At 35.3% G+C, this 17,480-nt stretch overlaps 1 protein-coding gene and 1 pseudogene across 11 annotated transcripts in view; both read right to left on the minus strand.

The window, feature by feature from the left end:
* The window catches only part of ZNF438 (zinc finger protein 438), a 190,663-nt gene that overhangs the window by 65,418 nt on the left and 107,765 nt on the right, over positions 1 to 17,480 (minus strand). The window lies entirely within an intron of this gene.
* Positions 1,341 to 16,647, minus strand: LOC129045804 (probable ATP-dependent RNA helicase DDX10; annotated as a pseudogene). The gene has a single exon (XR_008506033.2). The product of XR_008506033.2 is annotated as a probable ATP-dependent RNA helicase DDX10 (transcript).

The following is a 17,480-nucleotide window of genomic DNA, read 5'->3' on the forward strand; positions in this document are numbered from 1 at the left end:
CTCAGTGGTTTTTAAATTCATTTTTAAGATACAGCTACCAAAGTGGTAGCCTCCAAATAAGGGTTTAACTAATGTCACATTCCTATCAGGCTGTGCACAGGCATTTGATACACATTTTAATAAATGGTTAACTTCTGAAATTTTGCATATCATTGCTAATGAAAAATTCTTTAATTTTAAAATGTATCTTTTTTTCTCATGAAATTATCAAATATTCAATATATCAAAGAATATTTTAACATGTGTAAGTTATAAAGAAAAATAATAAACACTCTTCCCACTAGCCATTTTAGGTAATAAAACCTTACTAGTAACTTTGAAGTTGCCTTTATGTGCTTTTTCATTCCAATTCCAATCCTCCTTGCCATGCCTTCTTCCCCTACACTGAATTTGTTTTCTTTGCTTTCCTTTATAAGAAATGTATCCCTAATCAACATAGTATGCAATTTTTCAAGATTTTGGATGAAATTATATTGGTTGGAATCATATTGGGAGTATTCTTATATGTTCATGAGATTCATCCATGATGGTATGTTTGAATATAGCACAATTTATGTCTTCTCCTGTTGATGGATCTCTCCGTTCTTTTCAGTTTTCTGGAATATTGTCATATGTTTCTCTGTGTACATCTACAAGAGTTCCTATGCCTCAACATGGAATCGTTTGGTTGGCATATGCACGAGTAATTAGATAATGACAAAATGCTTTATATGGTTGATCCAATTTACACTACCACTACCAAGGGTGAGAGAGGTCAGGATACTCCCCTTGCCTACACTTTTGCCTATCTGGTGGATATAAAATAGTATCTCCTTGCGATGTTTTTAAAGCTCTTTTTTTCTTTCTTTTGAAGTAAAATTTACATAAAATAAAATGCACGAATCTTAAGTGTACTATTCCATGAGTTTTTACAAATGCATTTATTTACCTTTGTAACCCAAACCATTACCATCACCTCAAAGAAAGTTCCTTCATAATCCTTCCCAGTCAATTCCTTCCCATTCCCTAGACAAAACTACTCTACTCTTTTCCCTCCTAAAAGTTGCTTGTACTAGAACTTCATAAAAATGTAATATTGTACTGTATGTATTCTTTTGTATAAGACTTCTTTCAGCTAGTATAAGATTCATCCACGTTGTAGGTATCAGTATTCTGTTTCAATTTATTGCTGAGTAGTATTACCTGACCCCCGAAGTCATGAACATAGTCTGATTTTTTTCCCCCACAACCTTACAGTTGCAGCTTTTACATTTAGTAATATAATCCATCTCAAATTAACTTCTGTGCTTGGTGGAATATAGGAATTGATATTGATATATATATATTTTTTCCCATATGGATATCCAGTTGTTCCAGCAGTATGTATTGAAAAGCTTTCCTTTCTCCTTGGGTTGCTTTGAATCTTTGTTTGAAATCAAATGACAAAATAACTGTGGGTCTATTCTGGCTTCTCTGTTCAGTTGCATTTATCTTTTTGTTGATCCTTATAGCAGCACCACACTGTTTTGGTTATTGTAATGTATGGTCATGTTATGAGGTCAAGGCCTCCAGCTATGATTTTATGATTGTTTTGGAAATTCTCAACTTTTATATTTCCACATAACTTGTAGAATCACCTTGTCAATTTTATTTAAAAAGCCTGTGTGGGGGGAGAAAAAAAAAACCTGTGTGAATATGGTAGGGATTATGTTCAATCTATAGATCAATTTGAGGATAATTGTCCTTTAATTGAGTCTTCCAATCCATGAACAAGTCATGTCTCTTCATTTATGCACGTATTCTTTAATTTTTTCAGTAATGTTTTACTGTTTCCAATGCAGAGATTCTACAGGTCTTTTGTTTAATGTATTCTTTTTTTTTTTTTAAGATTTTATTTATTCATTTGAGAGAGAGAGAACACAAACAGGGAGGAAAGGCAGAGAGAGAGGGAGAAGCAGACTCCCCACTGAGCAGGGAGCCTGATGGGGGCTCAAATCCAGAACTCTGAAATCACAACCCAAGCCGAAGGCAGATGCTCAACCGACTGAACCACCCCCGCACCCTATTTAATGTATTCTTAAAAATTGTATAATTTTATTAAAAATGGGAAATAGGATTATTATTGATAATCTCAATTCAAAAATACTCATTACTTATTAGGGCTGCTCCATCATATACTCTCTCTTTGGAAATATTAAATACATCAAATTCTGAGCAATTTTGTCTAATAGTACATAGTACATTCTGTATAGTAAGACAAGAATTTCTAAAAATGGGACAAGAACTCTACAACTTGGCAGTAAAATGAAGAAGTGGATATAGTCCAAGAGCATACATGCTGGGAATAGGGTCAGAAAATTTCTTTAATCCACTCTTACTTGAAGTAAATTCTATGATGGGTCAAGAAGGGGGTTAGATATATGATGACTTCTGTCTAGAGTTGTCTAGAATCTAGATCCTTGAAGCATGGACTCTTTGTTAACTATTCCAAAGCCAACTCTTTTTTTGACTTCTGGCCCGTATAATCATGACAAAGCATTTCAAAGTACTTAGCTTTGAGTTTGAGCAGATCTAACACAGCTCTTTGGTCTCTGCTAAAGACAGGCCTGTATCCACAGGCACTTAGGTTTCCCATTTGGCCTTCTTTCTATTGCAACTTGTTTGTTTCACTTCTTCCACTTCACTATTCCCCCTTTCCCCCATTCTCTGCTTCTTCCTGGCATCACTAATTTCATTTCCATACCTTCACTGTCTGATTCTTCAGACATCTGTATTTATCAGGATCTAAGAATGAATACATCAAATTCCTCATCATCACACCAACTTAAAAGGTATCCCTCTTGGCTTTCCTTTTATTTTTTTAATTTTGAATCCAGTTAGTTAATATAGTGTTATATTAGTTTCAGGTATACAACGTAGTAATTCAACAATTCCACACATCACCCAGTCATCATCATGATAAGTGTCCTCCTTAATCCTCATCACCTACTTAACCCATCCCCCATCCTCCTCCCCACCGGTAACCATCAGTTTGTTCTCTATAACTAAGAGTCTGTTTCTTGGTCTCTCTCTCTCTAAGATTTATTTATTTATTTGAGAGAGAGAGCGAGCATGAGTGGGAAGGGGAGAGGGAGAGGGAGAGAGAATCTCAAGCAGACTCCACGTTGAGTACGGAGCCTGATGTCGGGCTCAATCTCATGAACCTGAGATCATGATCTGAGTGAAACCAAGAGTCAGACGCTTAACCAACTGTACCACCCAGGCACCCCCTGCCCCCCGCTTTTTTCCCTTTGTTTTTTGTTTCTTAAATTTCACATGAGTAAAATCATATGGTGTTTATCTTTCTCTGAGTTATTTTGCTTAGCATTATACTCTCTACCTCCACCCATGTTGCTACAAATGGCAAGATTTCATTCCCTTTCATGGCTGAATAATATTCCATTGTACATATACTCCACATCTTCTTTATCCATTTATCTATCAGTGGACACTTGGGTTGCTTCTGTAATTTGGTTCTTGTAACCAATGCTGCTATAAATATACAGGTACATGTACCCCTTAGAATTAGTGTTTTGTATTCTTTGGGTAGATACCTACTAGTGTGATTACTGGATTGTAGGGTAGTTCTATTTTTAACTTTTTGATAAATCTCCATACTGTTCTCCACAGTGGTTACACCAGTTTGCATTCCCATCAACAATGCACAAGGGTTCCTTTTTATTCACATCTTTGCCAACACCTGTTGTTTTTTGTGTTGTTGATTTTAACCATTCTGACAGGTTTGAGGTGATATCTCACTGTAGTTTTGATTTGCATTTCCATGATGGTAAGTAATGATGAACATCCTTTCATGTACCTGTCTGTTCATGCCTTCTGCCCATTTTTTAATTGGATTATTTGGTTTTTGGGTGTTGAGCTGTATCAGTTCTTTATTATGTTTTAGATACTAACCCTTTATTGAATATGTCATTTGCAAATATCTTCTCCCATTCTGTAGGTTGCCTTTTACTTTTGGTGACTGTTCCCTTCAATGTGCAGAAGCTTTTTATTTTGATGTAGTCCCAATAGTTTATTTTGCTTTTTGTTTCCCTTGCCTCAGGAGACAGATCTAGAAAAAGATTGCTATGACTGATGTCAAAGAATTTACTGCCTGTGTTCTCTTCTAGGATTTTTATGGTTTCAGGTCTCACATTTACATCTTCAATCCATTTTGAATTTATTTTTGTGTATGGTATAAGGAACAGTTTTTTTTGTTTGTTTGTTTTTGCATGTAGCTGTCCAGTTTTCCCAACACCATTTATTAAAGAGACTGTCCTTTTCCCACTGGACATTCTTTCCTGTTTTGTTGAAGACTAATTGACCATATAGTTGTAGGTTTATTTGTGGGTTTTCTATTCTGTTCTATTGATCTAGGTGTCTATTTTTGGCTAGTATCATACTGTTTTATTACATCTTAGTAATATAACTTAAGGTCTGGAATTATGATGCCTCCAGCTTTGCTTTTCTTCTTCAAGACTGCTTTGGCTATTTGGGGTCTTTTGTGGTTCCATACAAATTTTAGGACTGTTTGTTCTAGTTCTGACAAATGTTGTTGGTATTTTAGTAGGGATTGCATTAAATGTGTAGATTGCTTTGGGTAGTACAGACATTTTAACAATATTTGTTCTTTCACTCCATAAGCATGGAATGTCTTTCCATTTCTTTGTGTCATCTTCAATTTCTTTCATCAATGTTTTATGAGTTGTTCCAGAGTGCAGTTCTTTCACCTCTTTGGTTAGGTTTATTCCTAGCTATCTTATTATTTTGGATGAAACTGAAAATGTGATTGTTTTATTAATTTCTCTTTCTGCTGCTTCATTATTGGTGTATAGAATTTCTGTACTTTGATTTTGCATCCTGCAGTTTTACTGAATTTGTGTATTAGTTCTAGCACTTTTTCTGTGAAGTCTTTTGGGTTTTCTATATATACTATCATGTCATCTGCAAATTGTGAATGTTTTACTTATTCCTTACCAATATGGATGCTTTTTATTTCCTTCTGCTGTCTGATTGCTGTGGCTAGGACTTCCACTACTATGTTGAATAAAAGTGGTGAGAGTAGCCATCTTTGTCTTCTTCCTGATCTTAGGGGAAAAGCTCTCAGTTTTTCCCCATTGAGGATGATGTTAAATGGGTTTTTCATATATAACCTTTATTATGTTGAAATATGTTCCCCCTAAACCTACTTTATTGAGGGTTTTTACCATGAGTGGAAGTTGTACTTTGTAAAATCCTTTGTCTGCATCTATTAAAATGATCATATGGTTTTTATCCTCTTATTGATGTGATGTATCACACTGATTGATTTGCAAATATTAGACCACCCTTACAACCCAAGAATAAATCCCATTTGATCATGGTGAATGATTTTTTTAATGTATTGTTGGATTCAGTTTGTTAGTATTTTTTGAGGATTTTTGCATCTATGTTCATCAGGGATACTGGCCCATAGTTCTCTTTTTTAGTCTTTATCCAGTTTTGGTATTAGGATAATGCTGGCCAATGGAATGAATTTGGAAGTTTTCCTTTCTTTTCTATTTCTTTTTTTTTGAATAGTTTGAGAAGAATAGGTATTAGCTCTTCTTTAAATGTTTAGTAGAATTCTCCTGTGAAGGTATCTCATCCTGGACTTTTGTTTTTTTGGGAGTTTTTTGATTACTGATTCAATTTCTTTGGTGGTTAGCAGTCTGTTCAAATTTTCTATTTCTTCTTGGTTCAGTTTTGGTAGTTTATATGTTTCTAGGAATTTATCCATTTCTTCTAGGTTGTCCAATTTGTTGGCATATAGTTTTTCATAATATTCTCTTATAACTGTATTTCTGTGGTATTGGTTGTTATTTCTCCTCTCTCATTGGTGTTTTTATTTCAGTCCTTTCTCTCTTGTTCTTGGTAAGACTGGTTAGAGGTTTATCAATTTTATTGATTTTTTTCAAAGAACCAGCTCCTGGTTTTATTGATCCATTCTATTGTATTTTTTAAGTTTCTATATCATTTATTTCTCTCTAATCTTTATTATTTCCTTTTTTCTGCTGGTTTTAGGCTTTGTTTGTTGCTCTACTTCTAGCTCCAAATGTCTAAAGTTAGGTTATTTGAGATTTTTCTTGCTTCTTGAAGTAGGACTATATTGGCATAAATTTCCCTTTCAGAACTGCTTTTGCTGCATCCCAAAGGTTTTAGACCATTAGACAATGTGGGGTCTATGCACCAGGGCAGCTGGGGGCACAAGGCTGGACACAGTGCAGCAGTTGGGTACAGCATGTACCAGCAGCTGTGCACTCAGCAGCTGCGCAGGCTGTGTGCAGGGCTTTAACAAAATTTGCCCTGAGCCCAGGGCCAAGGCTAGCAGGCTTAGAATGGGTGAGTCCTCAGGAGAAATCATGGGCATGGCCCACCGCTAGCAGGTTAGGAAGCTAGTGTCTGTGCAGTGCTGCCTCCTGCAGGTGGCTCTGTTTTTGCTGGGGGATGGGGGAGGAAAATGGCACCTGCCAGCTCCCTTGTTTTTAGAGAAGTCCCCCAACATGCTCCAAAATCAGTATAAACAGATCTGTCTCCTGTTTGCCCCTGGTTTTGTGCAGGCTGCTGTCTCGTTAAGGGTGGAGACCCAGCTATCACTCACCCTCTTGGATCACCCACTAAGTCCACTGATTTTGAAGTTCCAGGCTCCAAGTCCCACTGGTTTTACAAACTCCAATTCAGCCTCTCGGGTTTTTAAAGCCAAACGCAATGGGGATTAGTCTTCCCTTTGTGAGCTCCCTGTTGTAAGAGCCCATTTCTCTGCCATATCCATGCATGCAGCTCCCTCCCTCTTGCAGGCGGCCTCTCTCCATCTTTCTAACCTTCCTAACCTTTCAGATGCAGCTTCTTCTCTATATTTAGTTGTGGAGTTTGTTCTGCCAGTCTTCAGATCACTCTCTGGTTTATTGCCTAGGATGTAGATGATATCTAGTTGCTAATGTGGAACAGGGTAATAAGCTCAGGGTTCTCCCACTCTGCTATCTTCTTGGCTTCTCTTTTTTTAAGTCTTTTCTCCATATGCTTTTCCTTAACTTTCTTCATATACTCTTCTTAGTCACATTTGTCCTCTTCCTAAAGCCTTTCTTCTGCTTTATTAAGGTTGCTACTGGCATAACCCTCTTCCTTGGTATCTTTCACAATACATTTCTACATTGGTGGTCACTGGTGAGCCAACTTCCCTTCATTAGTAAACATTATTTTCTTATTCACTTAAAGTGTTTTCATTACTTTGTTTCTGTGATTTCTTTGATTTTCTTTGCCTCATCAGTATTAGGCGGCCTTTTTGTTTTTACCACTTTTTCTTCCAGTTTCCCCCTCATCTGCCTCTCTTCCTCCTCTTCCCTTTATTATTAATACCACTGGCCAGCCTGTACTCTTCTTCTGCTTCTGGTCTCTTCCTACCTGCCTGAAGGATGGACATTTTCTCACTGAAATAAACTCTAAATTCTACTTAGTCATTGGTAAGAGACAGAGCCCTAGGCTCATTAATAATTCTTTAGTTAGTTCTTTCTACATTTTCTGAAGAAATCTTATCCATGGTGTCACAGCAAGACCACACTTTTGGGTAAAGGTAACTTACTCAAATCAAATTCTTCTTCATCATAACACATGTAGAAACAAAACACCTGTGAGCTCTTTCTTCTAATTGTTGATCTTGGGCTAAACATCACTCCATTTTGGTGTTTTGTTTTTTTTTCTTCTAGATATCTGTAAGTTTTTCTGGATTTTTATTTCCTACATAGGCACTTTCTTCTCAAGAAGTTTCTATACCATCTTCCCCCCCCCCCCCCCGGGAGAAGCAAAATTAATAACCCTTCATCATTTATTTGGCAGGTCTATCTGCTCTGTAAATATGAATTGGCAGCCTCCAGACAATCAAACCAAAGAACCCAATTTATGGCCTCGATATTCAACACTCTGGCTGAAGTATGAGAAGCAAAGAGCACTGTTGGCTCTCTTGTAGATAAACTTATTGCAGTCTTCCATTTTTCTTATCTGTTGCTGTCAGCCATAGAAGTCAAGAATAGAAATACCAGAGTATACAGGCAGTAGAAAACATGGTTTAGACACTGATCTTTTTACAACTGAAAATATATATATATAACATACTTCTTCAGATGGCTTTTCAAAAAGGAATGTAGGATACTCATTTTTTTTTACCACAGCTCACAAACTATGTAATTTTGTTCCACATTGACAGGGGTGGTGTATTTTTTATTTTCTCACCAACCCAAACATATTCAGACTTTTTCTAACTTAAACATACAAGGTCTTTTACAGATTTGATTTGTTTTGCCTAGAAAAAAGTAAAGTAAATGTTTCTGGGCAAGATTTTTGATTAATAGCACTCATAGCACAGTTATCAGCAAAGTCGATGCCCAAGGTTCTACTTCATCATGAACTCATCTTTGGAGATTGGTATCATGTAAACTTACTGGTTCATCCTTACATTTAAGAAGTCAAACTGGCAGTAAAACAAGTATATTTATGTGTTGATTTTCTCAAACATCTTGTCTTAGATCCTTCCTATCAATGAGATTGCTGAAAAGTTGTGATTATTTCCTAGTTCTTGGAAAACCCAAAGACTTGAGAAATAGATCAGTTCTTTCTTATGTATTCTTTTCTTGAAAATCTTTTAAGTACACTCCGTTGTATGAAATCTTGCACTGAATGAAATCTGAAGCTGACATAATTTTCCTCCTTATAAATAACTCAACCTATTCACCTGGCTCCCTCCCAAAATCTTTCTTGACTTCTCAAGTCCAGCAACTTTACTATAAAAACCCAGTGACGCAGTATGCCCTTCAGATCTTAGGATCTTCAGATTCTAGTTGTTTTATATTTTAGAAAAGTTTAATCTCTAAACATTAATTTTATTGCATTAGGTTGGTTGTCGTGTCTGCAATTATACATATCATGGATCTGCTCTGCCTGTCTTCTATACCAGTGGTCTATAAATTGAGGTACGTGAAGACTTTCCAAGACGTATGTTGGCACAAAGAGTTTTAAGGCAATCAAATTCCAGATCATCAACGTCCATCTTTTCTACTACTGGTCTTTCGGCAAATATACCCGTAGCTAAGGTATCAAGCCAGCCTCTTTCTCATTTCCTCCTCCCCTCCTTCACAATCACTTTTCCCACGTTACAAAAGAAATGCATGCCACTCATTAATCCCAACTAGTGCATTTCCCTGGAATATAAAAACTCTCCAGGATGTCAAACCTGTAAATCCTCCCTTTAATCAAAGCAGTACAATAAGGATTTGTTCATCCCCCATCATGTATACATACAAATAACATATATATTTTATTAAGAAATGGACTGTGTGGGCCTACATTAGTATATTTTAAGTTCAGATACATAGTAGAATGAAGTAGTAATGAGGGCATTTTTACTTAAGGACCTTACATCTTCCATACCCTTATTATTGTAAAAGAATCATCTCAACTTTGGAAGACTTTAGTGAACACAAAGCAAAGAAATATTGAAGGCAGCAGTATCTTACTGTATCCAGGCAACGCATAGTAAGGCTCTGTGCCTTATCTATTTATCTATATTAGAATTAGAATTGAGCTGTGTGATGGTTGTCATGGAGACATATATTAACATATTTATTTGAGCTGAAAAATCAAGTTGGACTTTTACCCACAGAGGAAGTCTGATTTGAAAGATAAACTTGAAACTGAAGACTAGCTTTGTCAATTAGATTAAATGACAACCATTTTCCTTAAACTGAGTGATTTACATTTATAGCTGCAAGGTTTTGATAAAAAATACATTTCAGACACATGTTAAGACAAAAATTACTCTAAAAACTCACTGTATATTGGAAAATATGTATTAAAATTTGTAATGTTTCTAAACAGCCCTTCCTAAGTATTTTGGGTTAAGACAAAAATTACTCTAAAAACTCACTGTATATTGGAAAATATGTATTAAAATTTGTAATCTTTCTAAACAGCCCTTCCTAAGTATTTTGGGTTACACAAGGTATCTGTAAGCAAAAGAGTAATAAGTTTTAATAGTCTTTTGATAAATCTTAATTAACCCTTTTTGATAAACCTCCCCAAACTGACAAAGTGATAATAAATCCCTCTGCAAGTCAGGTGGTTTCCAATTCTTTGCTTTCCACAAGTGATTGAGCAATTGAGTTGTCAGTAGATAGATCATTATAGTAATTTATAGATCACTTTATGACTTCTGGCACCTAAGTCAGCAGGATGAGACAAGTTAATGAATGATGCACTTCTGGCATATTGTAAACACTAATATTTTAAAACTAAAGGTGTTACATCACTCTTTTTAAATGTGTATTCGACTTGGCTCACTTCTCTCATTTCTACTCTTCTTTTTTTTTTTTAAAGTAGGCTCCACACCCAATGTGGAGCCCAACATGGGGCTTGAACTTACGACCCTGAGATCAAGACCTGAACTGAGATCAAGAGTTGGACACTTAATCAACTGAGCCACTCAGGTACCCCTTACTTCTTCATTTCTAATCTCCATGACCTCTCCATACAATCTCTTTTCTCTTACACTCCTATTATGTTTTCATTTCTTTGGTAGCTTTGTTTTTTTCTTCAACTTCCTTCCTGAGTTCTGCTTCTAATTTTATAATTAAGTTTACTTATAATTAATTTATAAGTTATAGTTTAGCCATTTCCCATTTTGTGTATGATGTGAGACAGGAATCTGGTATTATTCTCTTTCATCTGAGCAATCTCTTACACCTCAGCACCATACACTGAAAAATCTATCCATCTCTCTCCCCAGTGGTCTACAATACCAGTTTTGTCATAAATCTAAGTTCTGTATATAAATAGATCTGTTTCTGAATTCTCTATTCTTTCCACTGACCAACATGTAGATCCTTACACTGGTTTAAATTAGTTCTATATTAAATCATTACATAAGGCAGGAAAAACACTGTTCTTCAGGAGTGTCTTTGCAATTTTTGGACCATCATTTAAAAAAAATTATACCAATATTTTATTGATTGACTTTTTAATATATGTTCTATAGAATTCGTCTAATGTCTTTTTTCCATCTGTGAACATAGTCACATGACATTTTCTTTTCTTTTTCATTTATTTTTATTAAGTTTTTACTTTAATTCCAATATAGTTAGCATAGCATTATATTAATTTCAGTTGTACAATATAGTGATTCAACAATTCCATTTATCACCAGGGGTGCTCATCACAACAAGCGGTCTCCTTAATCCCCACCACCTATCACCTATCATCATCCATCACCCTCTGGTAATCATCAGTTTGTTCTCTATAACTAAGAGTCTGCTTTGTCTCTCTCTCTTTTTTTTCCTTTGTTCATTTGTTTTTTTCCTTAAATTCTATATATGAGTGAAATCACGTGGTATTTGTCTCTTATTTCACTTAGAATTATACTCTCTAGCTCCAACCATGTTGTTGCAAATGGCAAGATTTCACACTTCTTATGGCTGAGTAATATTCCACTATATACATATATATGCCTGGAGCTAAGGTATATGTATATAGTGAAATATTTTATATACATGTGTATATATATAATATATACAATGGAATATTGTAATATATAATATATATAATAATGGAATATTTTATATATATATATACACACACATATATATGGATGCGTTTTTTATATATATATATAAAGTGCATCTTCTTTATCCATTTATCTATTGATGTATGCTTCCATAATCTGGCTATCGTAAATAATGCTGCAATAAATGTATGGGTGCATATATCCTTGTGAATTAGTGTTTTTGTATTTTTTGGGTAAATACCCAGTAATGCAATTACTGGATTGTAGGGTAGTTCTATTTTTAACTTTCTGAGGAACCTCCATACTATTTTCCACAGTGGCCGCACCAGTTTGTATTCCCACCAACAGTGCACAAGGGTTCCTTTTTCTTCACATCCCCACCAGCACTTGTTTCTTGTGTTGTTGATTTTAGCCATCCTGACAGGTCTGAGGTAATATCTCATTGTAGTGTTGATTTGCATCATTTCCCTGATAATGAGTGATGGTGAGTATCTTTTCATATGTGTGTTGGACCACTCCTCTTCATATAAATCTAAAATTATAATGTCAGTCATCACCAAAATAACAACAATAATAACAATAATAATCAGTAGTAGTAGTAGTAGTAGTAGTAGTAGTAGTAATATTAAAACCCCCCAGATCTGTTAGGAATTTGATTCTAAGTGCATTAAGAGAATTAACATCTTTGCAACATTTAGTCTCCCAATATATTAATACAGCATTTCTCTCCATTTAATTGGATCATAGTTAATGTTCAACAGAAGTTTATAACTTTCTCAGTAAAGGTCACAGACATTGTTAGATTTATCCAAATGTCATTTATATTGTATTCTATATTTCATTCTATATTGTAAATTGTGTAGTTTTAAAATTACATTTACTATAGTAACTCCACTGTGGAGAAACCTGGCAGACACCACCTTAACCAAGTGGTCCAGGTTAACATTACCAATAATGTTATGTTGTATGATATGATAAAAATCATGAGGTCCATTCTATCAAAAACTTCACTCCTACTCTTCAAAAGTGTCAGGGCTCTGAAAGGAAAAGAGCAAGGAATAGCTGCAAATTGGGGTAGACTAAAGAGATATAGCTACCCAGACTTGATCCTGAAACAGAAAAAGGGTATCAGTAGAAAAACTGAGAAAATCTGAATAAAGGCATAGTGAGGTAACATTATTGTACCAATGTCAATTTCTTAGTTTTGAAAAAAAAAATCCCATGGCCACATGGGATGTTAATAATTTCAGAATACAATGTTCTTAAAATTATATTCTCCGGTTTATTGTTGTCATTTCTGGTCTATAGAAATGTAACTGGCCCACTTATACTGCTTCAGTATCCAAAACCCTTGCTAAACTCTCCAGTTAATTCTAGGAATTCAGCTGTAGAGTTCTGGAAATTTTCTACATAGACAATTACACCAATTTGCCAATTTGTTTTTCTTCCTTTCCATTCTTACACCTTTTCTTTTATGATTGTCTCCCCCCTCCCCCACTGCCCATCTTATTCTGCTGGCTAGCATCTCTGGTAAGATCTCTGTTTTAACCTATATTGAATATAAATGGTGATATCAGGGATCTTTATCTTTTAAGACTTAAATTATCTCCTCTGACATGCCTGTAGCAACATTTTTTTCTAGATATGTCTCCTGCGGCAAGGGAAATAAAAGCAAAAATGAACTATTGAGACTATATCAAAATAAAAAACTTCTGCACAGTGAAGGAAACAATCAACAAAAGTAAAAGACAATCTACTAAATGGGAGACGATATTTGCAAATGACATATCCAATAATGGGTCAGCATCCAAAATATATAAAGAACTTACACAACTCAACACTCAAAACACAAATAACCCAATTAAACAATGGGCAGAAGACATGAATGGACATTTCTCCAAAGAAGATATCCAGATGTAGCTAAGAGACACATGAAAAGATACTCAACATCACTCATTATCAGGGAAATGCAAATCAGAACCACAATTAGATATCACTTTACACCTGTCATAATAGCTGAACTCAAAAACACAAGAAGTAACATGTGTTGGCAAGGATGTGGAGAAACAGGAACCCTCGTGCACTGTTGGTGGGAATACAGACTGGTGCAGCCACTGTGGAAAACAGTATGGAGGTTCCTCAAAAAATTAAAAATGGAACTACCCTACGATCCAATAATTGCACTACTGGATATTTACCCAAAAAATAAAAAAACACTAATTTGAAAGGACACATGTACCCCTATGTTTATTGCAGCACTATTTACAAGAGCCAAGTTATGGAAGTAACCCAAGTGTCCATCAATAGATGAGTGGATAAAGAAGTGACATATCTCTCTCTCTCTCTCTCTCTCTCTCTCACACACACACACACACACACACACACAGGAATATTATTCAGCTGTCAAAGGGAATGAAATCTTGCCATTTGCAACAACATGGATGGAGCTAGAGAATATAATGCTAAGCAAAGTCAGTCAGTCAGAGAAACAAATACCATGTGATTTCACTCAGATTTGGAAAGAAACAAAACAAAGGAATAAAAAGAGAGACAACCCAAGAAACAGACTTTTAGCTATAGAGAACTGATGGTTTCCGGAGGGGAGATGAGTGGGGGAATGGATGAAATAGGTGATGGGGATTAAAGGGTACACTTATCTTGACGAGCACTGAGTCATGTATATAGAATTGTTGAATCACTGTATTGTATACGTGAAACATATTAATATAACACTGTATGTTAACCATACTGGAATTAAAATAAAAAACTTAAAAAAAAGACTTACTTATCTCTGTGATGGCCAGAGATAATCTTAATTTCATCAGAATAATCTAAAAAGCAGTTAGTTGCTTTTACTTTGAACATTCCCACAGAGATAGCAATATCATTGTGGTTTTTCTTTTTTTGTTTTAAATACTGAAATGTTTTTTCAAAAGGCATGAAAGAGTATAACACAAAGAAAAGGAAGTAACATGAAGACAAAAAAGAAAAGCAATATAAAAGCTGTGCCATTAACCATGTTAACCTGTAGACAATTAACACTGTCCAAACTCTACCTTCCCCCTGTGTCACAGTGTGGAGCTGTCACTGAGAAGTGGCTGCCTAGCCTATATGTAGAGTCGACATTTCCAAACCTTCCCTCGCCCATTATACCAGGTGTGGCCCTGTGCACAGTTTTCCCCAGAAGGATGTCAGTGCAAGTGGCGGACTGTCAGTTCTCAGGTTCAACCTGAACTTTTCAGAAGCACGTGAGGTGTGTTCCTGCTCTTTCCCCACCTGCTGGAGGACTCAAAGGCCCACGTTACAGAAAGTCACCTATCAATCAGGAATGCCTTCAATACACTGGTTATTAGCAATAAATACATTTTACTTAGGTTTAGTCTATCATATTTTTTGGAGTCCATTTATTACAGCAGGTAGTTTTCACTAACATGAAAAATGTATCTTTAAGTGGGGTACAAACCAAACAGAAAATCTAAAATACATGGCAACTGCTTAGCAGCCAAGCAGCAGGAAATAAAGAAACTGAGTAAAGGATGGGAAGATAGTTATGTCATGTAGTCACAAAAATGTAATAAAAATATTATATGCCTCAATTTTTTTTTTAAATGCCTGAGATAGCTTCAAAGGCACAATGGTGTCTGCCAAGTGTACAGCTGTAGGGTAAAGGAGATGGAAAACAGAATACTAGAATAACAATATTACTTGCTGCTTTTCTTGAGAATTTACAAGCAAGGAATGTAAACAGGCAAGAACTAACAGACTGGAGAGCAGAAATGAGAGGGAAGAGAGAATCCAGAAATTTGGCGGCCCCAAGGCTTAGAAACGCTGACTGCTTCTGGATTTCACACAGTAAGAGAAAAGGGCAAAAAGCTGTGAGCAAAAATGGCCGTTAGGTTTTCTCAGGTAAACAGAGGGAAATCAGCCTTACTGTAGATCAGGTTAAGTATGTTACTTCCCATGAAACCTATTTCAGATGGCCATACTGACAGCACCCAGAAAGATAAGAGAGGGAAGAACAGAAGTAAGGAAGCAAAGAAATAAAATAGGTTGGGATTTTTTTGGTGTGCTTTTTGGTTAGAATTACCATATAATTTATTGTCCAAACTGGGACAGTTTTGAGAGTGAAAGAGGGAATTATTACTTGCCATGCATAAGAGATATATATAAACTATGACTCCCTCTGCCTGACTGGGACATGTACTCACTCTATTACTAGCACATGGAATTAACTACAAAACGATAGATGAGGGCCAAATTAAGTTTCAGAGGGAATAACATTGACAAAAAACCCATAACCCTTGCCTATAAGCCTTTCACCCTTCAAACAATGCTCACACAGCCAAAACTGCAGGGACAAAAAGAAAGAAAGAAAGGTTACATAACCTCAAAGGACGACATATTCCCCAATGTCCACATAAGTTGACCTTGGAGGAAAATAAACAAGGAAGAACCTTCAGGAAGGCAGAATTATGTCCTACAGAATAGTGAACAATGGAATTCCTTCTAGAGAGGAGAAGGACCAGAGTCTAATCAAGGGATATCTTCTATCCTAAGCAAAAATTCTTGCCATCTCCTTTTTTTGTCACTGTCAATATTCCTAATTCTAAATGTTCCTCCAGCTTTTGGAAATTAAACATAAACTTATAATTTGCTAACTGGGCCCAATGCAATAAATTATGGGCATTGCACATAGCATGATGGTGGTGAGAATAAATCCAAAAAGTCTTTTACAAAGATCACTGAACTGACTGCCAGGAGGCCATGATTCTCTTCTAACCTTCATTATTAGCTGTGTGAACCTGGATAAATCATGATTTCTCAGGACTTTAGTTCCCTCACTTAGAAAGTAAGTAAGAGGATGCCTTCCAGTTCTAATAATTCTAATTTAAAGTTCCTGACCTCACTGAACCAAAAGAACTACAAAATCCTCTATGAAATGTCATTACTTAGAGAATACATAATAAACTAATTGGTCTGGTTTTATAGCAAAAGCAACTCAGCACAATTCTAAAAAGTTATATTGGCAAGAAAAATCCTGGCACTCTTTCATTTCTTGATTTTTCTATATTATTTTGGTTTCATTACAATACATTAAGGAATAAAATAGAACTTTTTTTTTTAACTGGAAAAGACAATTACCTTCCATTTCATTAGGCTTTAGAAACTAATCCAAAAAGAAAGGGGAAACTGCACTGCACCTAAAAATTTCAATTCTTTTATAGTATATACAGACTAAAAGTTAGAATATTTTAAAAATAAAAATGCAATTTGGAGTAACTTTTAATCTAAAGATACCGTAATAAAATATTTTATAAGTTATATAGTCAATAATAATAGTCACTGAATCCTAAAAACATTATTTTTTCAAATAATTAAAATTTGAAAAATATATCTGCTAAATTTCAACTTTTGATGCCCCTTCTAATTTTCAGAAGAAAATCCAATTCAGGACTTTGTCTTCCTCATTGAGAGAAGACAAAAACTAATATTCTACATGATACTTTATTAATCATAATTATTTAGCTTTATACATGTATAAAAATAAGAGCCAAACATTTTAAGAGAGTAAGGCCCAAACTTTGTCACTTGAAATCATTAGATGCTGGCACAAAGAAAAAATGGCAAATATTTTGCAAGTCCTGCTATCACATACCCTAGTATTATCAGTGAGTTTCTAACACAATCACAGTTATTGATTGTCACTGATTATAAAATTATGGATAGATGTTGGACTACTATATAAAACAAGAAATATCAACTCTGTTGTATCTGGAGAAAAGTTCACACTAATACTCTTGGGTGAATTAGTGAATCAAAAAAAGAAAAACAAGAATAAGTACCATGAACATACCTCGAATCTCTGAAAGAAAAATTTACAGGTATACATCAGATTATA

The sequence above is a fragment of the Mirounga angustirostris genome, unplaced genomic scaffold, assembly GCF_029215605.1.
Source record: "Mirounga angustirostris isolate CCGP_5_RB_7025 unplaced genomic scaffold, mMirAng1.0.hap1 SCAF_5, whole genome shotgun sequence".
Classification (NCBI taxonomy): domain Eukaryota; kingdom Metazoa; phylum Chordata; class Mammalia; order Carnivora; family Phocidae; genus Mirounga; species Mirounga angustirostris.